Source organism: Prionailurus viverrinus, chromosome B1, assembly GCF_022837055.1.
Source record: "Prionailurus viverrinus isolate Anna chromosome B1, UM_Priviv_1.0, whole genome shotgun sequence".
Taxonomy (NCBI): domain Eukaryota; kingdom Metazoa; phylum Chordata; class Mammalia; order Carnivora; family Felidae; genus Prionailurus; species Prionailurus viverrinus.
The window spans coordinates 55,209,053-55,215,052 of NC_062564.1; positions in this window are offsets into that span (position 1 = coordinate 55,209,053).

A 6,000-nucleotide genomic window follows, 5' to 3' on the forward strand; every position below is an offset into this window, starting at 1 on the left:
GCAATCCCATTGTCAAAAAATACGAAGCAGTAAGTTCTTTTGAAAGTTCTTTTAGATTTACTGAGTGAATTTAGTGATAAATCATATTTTTAAAAATGTAAATGTCAGCTGCCCTGAAATTCAAAGTCATCTATTCCATTTTTGCTTTTCCTTTCTAGAATATGGTAAAGGAAAAAAAGGGGGGGGGGCATTAAAATATTACAGATATTGAATGGGCAAAAGAAAGATGCTGAATGGTATTTTGTGTTATCTTTTTAAGCTGCACTAACAGGGTATCTGCTAGCCATATGTGGCTATTGAGCACTTGAAATGTGGTTATTTCTACTGAAAAGCTGAATTGTTAATTTAATTTTAACTAATTTAAATTTTAAAAACGGATTTCAGTTATTGGAAAACCTTTAAGTGTGTTTGGAACAACTTGGGTATATGGATATATTTTTTCAACTTAAATTTTGTGAAATCTGAATTTAGAATCCAAGTTGAGATGTGATGTGTGAACTACTAGCAGCATTTCAAAGACTGAGTACCAGAAATTTTTTTGTAAGTATATTGAAAAGCTCATTAATAATTTTTATATTATTACATGTTGAAATGATATTTTGAACATACTGGTTTAAATGAAATATAACATTAAAATAAATTTTACTGGTTGCTCTGGTTTGAAATGTGGCTACGAGGATATTTAAATGTTTATATATACGTCATACATATTTGTATTAGATAATGTTGCCTTCATCTATTAAACATAGAATACTAGTATCTATTGTTCGTGGATATATTTTCTTAAGTGGTTAAAAATGAGAACATATGAACAGGATGGATACATTCCAACTTCAGGGTGGGGTTCATCTCTCAGGAGAGAGGCCATGGATACTATCTGGGAATGGTTTAAAGGTGGGGTCTGTTATATTTGTAAGTTTTTATTTATTAAAAGTCTGAAACAAATGTGTTAGGATGCTGGATTTCTACATTTTTGTTTTTTAAATAATTCATAATATTGTTTGGTCCTTGCCCTTAGAAGTTTATAATCTGTCTCCTGCAAAATATGACCACGTTAATTCATGCATATGTGTATGGTTTAACAATGTATCAGTTTCATATGAATTTTACTGAAGTAATGATTTGTGGCTAGGCTTCCTTTACACACAATACAGTTTTAAAAAGACCCAGTTAAACACTCCTTTATTGCATACTAGGATCTTTTCTAGGCCCTGGGATAAAAAAAATAATTGAAACAGGGCCTTAGCCATTTTAGAGTTCGTTGTCTAGTAGAGTAGACATGCTGCCAAAGACTGAATGTTTGTGTCCCCCCAAAATTCATACGTTGAAACCTAATCCTCAGTGTGATGGTGTTCAGAGGAAGCATCTTGGGGAGGTGATTAGGCCAGGAAGTCGAGCCTTCATGGATGGGATTAGTGCCCTCCTGAAAGAGGCTCCTGAGAGCTCCCTCATTCCTTTTGCCCTCTGAGGACACGAGTGACAAGATAGCATATATGAACTAGAAAGCCAACTCACCAGACACGGACCTGCCAGCACCTTGGTTTTGAACTTCCCAGTTTCTAGAACTATGAGAAATACATTTCTGTTGTTTATAAGCCACCCAGTCTATGGTGTAATTTTTATAGCAGCCCAAACAGACTAAAACATATGCCTCAATAAAATGAGAAAAAGGTACAAATTTAGTGCACAGGAGGCAATAATTCATCTCTGGCAAGTAGAAAGCATTCTTGGAGTAGGTGAACTGTCAATTCTCAATGCCTGATTTAAAATATATCTACAAGTGACTCTATTGTTCAGACAAATAAATTTTCGTAACAACCATAGTTCATTGTTTATTTCTACAAGTCTTCATATTCAAGGCAGGTAAGAATTCCTTCCTTTAAGTATTCACAGCATAGGTTGGAATCAGGTTTTGGGGAGCTTCAAACTTCTATAATTTGAGGGGTCTTCTGTTATTTATTTATTTATTTATTTATTTATTTATTTATTTATTTATTTATATTTAAAAAATTTTAACGTTTATTTTTGAGACAGAGACAGAGTATCAGCAGGGGAGGGGCAGGGAGAGAGAGGGAAACACAGAATCCGAAGCAGGCTCCAGGCTCTGTGCTATCAGCACAGAGCCCCCCATGGGGCTCGAACCCGCAAGCTGTGAGATCATGACCTGAGCAGAAGTCAGAGGTTCAACGGACTGAACCATCCAGGCGCCCCAATAATTCTATTTTATTACACTGTTTTACACCATGATTTCTTTTACGTAATTAAAATAAAGCAAGCATACAAAATGCATAAAACATAAATGTCCAGTTTAAGTAGTTATGGAAAAATAAACATCTATATAACTGCTACCTGCATCCAGAAAAAAGAACTTTGTGGAATTTTTGGTTGACATTGCATTGAATCTGCACATTAACCTAGGAGAGAATAGACATCTTTACAGTACTGAGCCTTCTAATCCATGAACATGATACAGTTTTCAATTCATTCAGATCTTCTTCTGTAATGTCTCTTAACAAAATTTTGTCATTTTGCACAAGTTTTGTATATCTTTTATTAGACTTATCCATATGTACTTGATATTTCTGATGCTATTATAAGTGGCATCTTTTTAATATTCCATTTTCTTTGCCAATGTATAGAAATTAAGCTGCTTTCCCCCCCAAAATAATGTCTGGATTCAGCAAACTTTCCTATTCATGAAATTTCCTACTCATAATAATTTACCTATATATTCATTTAGATTATCAGTGCACTCAATCACATAATTTGCAAATATTGAGTATTGTTCCTTCATTTCTAATTTATTTGCTTTTCTTTCTTACTCTGCTACATGGCTAGGACTCCAGACCAGTATTAGAAAAGAAGTGGTGTTAGTAGGCATCCTTGTCCTGCTCTCAGTCTCAAAAGAAAGATTTTCTGTGTTTTGCTACTATATATGTGTATATGTATAGTGTTTGAGACAGATAATTTTGTCTTTTTCTAAATGTTTATACTGTTTACTTGCTGATAATATTCTCTTATGTTTTTAATGTACACAAGATTTGTACTGCTGTTTCTCCTTTCATTCTGGATATACTTTCTCTCTCTTTTGAAACAGACCTCACTAGAGTGTTTTATCAATTTCATTAGGCCTTTTAAAGGACCAATTTTAGTTTTCTTCGTAGTTTCTATTTTTTTTCCTTTCTTTATTATTTTCTTCTACTTTGTTTATTTTGCTGTTCTTTTACCAACTTCTTTACAAATATGTGAATTAGAAGCTATATCATTTCCCTATGAATACTCCTTTGCCTATATCCCACAAGTATTGATATGTATTATCATCGAGCTCAAAACGTTATTTAAATCCATCATGGTTATTTTGTTTTTAATGTTTATTTATTTTGAGAGAAAGCACGGGCATGAGTGGGGTAGGGACAGAGAGAGAGGGAGAGAGAGAATCCCAAGCAGGCTTGAACCCACAAACAGTGAGATCATGACCTGAACTGCAATCAAGGGTCAGACACTTAACTGACTGAGCCACCCAGTCTCCTGATGCATAATTATTTAGATGTACATTTCTTAATTTCCAAACATATGCAGATAATCTGCTACCCTTACTGATTTCTAACATATTTGCATTGTTATTATAGAAATATGTATGACTTAAATCCCTTAAAATTTATTCCAGTTGGCTTTTTAACCAAGAATATGGTTGATTTTTTAAAAATATTCTGTGTTTAAAAACACTTTATATTCTCCTATTAGGTTAGTATTCTATTTATGTCCATTGGTCCTAGTAATTGTGCTATTCACTTTAATGTATCCCTAGAAACTTTTTTTTTTTTCAACGTTTATTTATTTTTAAGACAGAGAGAGACAGCATGAACGGGGGAGGGGCAGAGAGAGAGGGAGACACAGAATCGGAAGCAGGCTCCAGGCTCGGAGCCATCAGCCCAGAGCCTGACGCGGGGCTCGAACTCACGGACCGCGAGATCGTGACCTGGCTGAAGTCGGAGGCTTAACCGACTGCGCCACCCAGGCGCCCCATGTATCCCTAGAAACTTTTTGTCTGCTTGTTCTACCAATTAGTAAGTTAAAATATCCTATGCAGGCTTGTAAATTTGTTTATTTCTCCTTTTCATTCTGTCAGTATTGGCTTTACATATATTGAGACCATGTTATTTAGCTGACACAAATTTAGAATTGTTATATGAACCTGGAACTGAATATTTTAACATTCTGAGATGAACTTCCTTATCTCTATAATGGTTTTATTAGCCTTAAATTCTATTTTGTCTGGTTGGTATTAATATAGTTACACCACCTGCCTTTTACTTATTAGCGTTTGCATGATATACAGTTGACCCTTGAACAATGTGGGGTTTAGGGGGCTGACCCCTCATGCTCATGCAGTCAAAAAGCTGTGTGTAACTTTTGACTTCCCCAAAACTTAACTACCAAGAGCCTGCTGTTGACCAGAAGCCTTACTGGTAACGTGATAACATGAATAGCCGATTAACACATATTTTGTATGGGTGTATGTATTATATACGGTATTCTTATAATAAAGAAATGTTATTAAGAAAATTATAAGGAAGAGAAAATACATTTATAGCACTGTACTATAAAAAAATCCCCATATAAATGAACCTGTTAAGTTCAAACCCACATTCCTTAAGGATCAACTATTTTTTTCATCTTTTTACTCTCAGTCTTTCTGTATCCTGTTAACTTAAATGTGTCTCTAGAGAACATAGTTTTGCATTTTTTAAAAATCTAGTCTAATCTTTGTGTTAACCAGGGCATTTAGTCTATTTATAGTTACAAATTACTGATATACTTGGGTTTAAATCTACCATCATCCATCATATTTTGTGCTTTCTATTTGTTGTTCCTACTTGTTTTGCTTTCTTTTGGAGTATTTTAAAATAGTTCAGTTTCCTTGCAGTGAATTTGGAAGTTATAAACTCTTTTTCTATTCTTCTGATCCTAACAGGCACAGCATATATCCTTACTTTTTAAAGTCCAATATTAATCTTTACTTTGCCTTCTTTCCAGAAAGTACAAGGTTCTTTTGAGGATCATCTCCTCCCCGCCCCCCGCCTCCCCCTCCCCCTGCTTCTTTTGTTTTATTTGTTTATTTTAAAGTTTATTTATTTATTTTGAGAGAGAGAGAGAGAGAAAGAGTGAGTCCAAGCAGGGGAGGGACAGAGAGAGAGAGGGAGAGAGAGGATCTCAAGCAGGCTCCACACTGACAGCATGGAGCCCAACGCAGGGCTTGATCCCAGGAATTGCGAGATCATGACCTGAGCTAAAAATCAACTCAAGTGACTGAGCCACCCAGGCTATTTTTAAGTTTTTCTCTTTGATTTTTTTGTGGTTTTACTTCAATAATATGCCTTTTCTTTTTTAAAAAGAAAAGTACTTCATTTGGCTTCTTAAATTACAGATATCTTTAAAAACAATTTTTTTTAATGTTTATTTATTGTTGAGAAAGAGAGAATCAGCACGAACGGGGAAGGGTCAGAGAGAGAGGAAGACACAGAATCTGAAGCAGGCTCCAGGCTCCAAGCTGTCAGCACAGAGCCCGACACAGGGCTTGAACTCATGGACCGTGAGATCATGACCTGAGCCAAAGTCGGATGCTTAACCGACTGAGCCACCCAGGCGCCCCTACAGATTAATATCTTTAATCAGTTCTCAGAAATTCTTAGCTATTATCTCTTCACATATAATTTCTGCCCTTATTCTCTCCATTTCTGGAACTCCAGTGTATCCCAATGTATCTTCCATGTCTCTTACTCTATCTTTAATATTTTTAATTTTTAATTTTATTTTTTCCTTCCCTCATTGTGTATTGTTTCTTTTAGCCTATCTTGCAGTTACTCATTCTCTTTAGATACGCTTTAAAATTTATCCACAATTTTTATACTTTTAGTTATTCTGTTATTTTACTTTACATTTATCTTTGGTTAAAATGTGTCAACTTCTGTAGTTCTAGTTCCTGGACAAAATTTATAA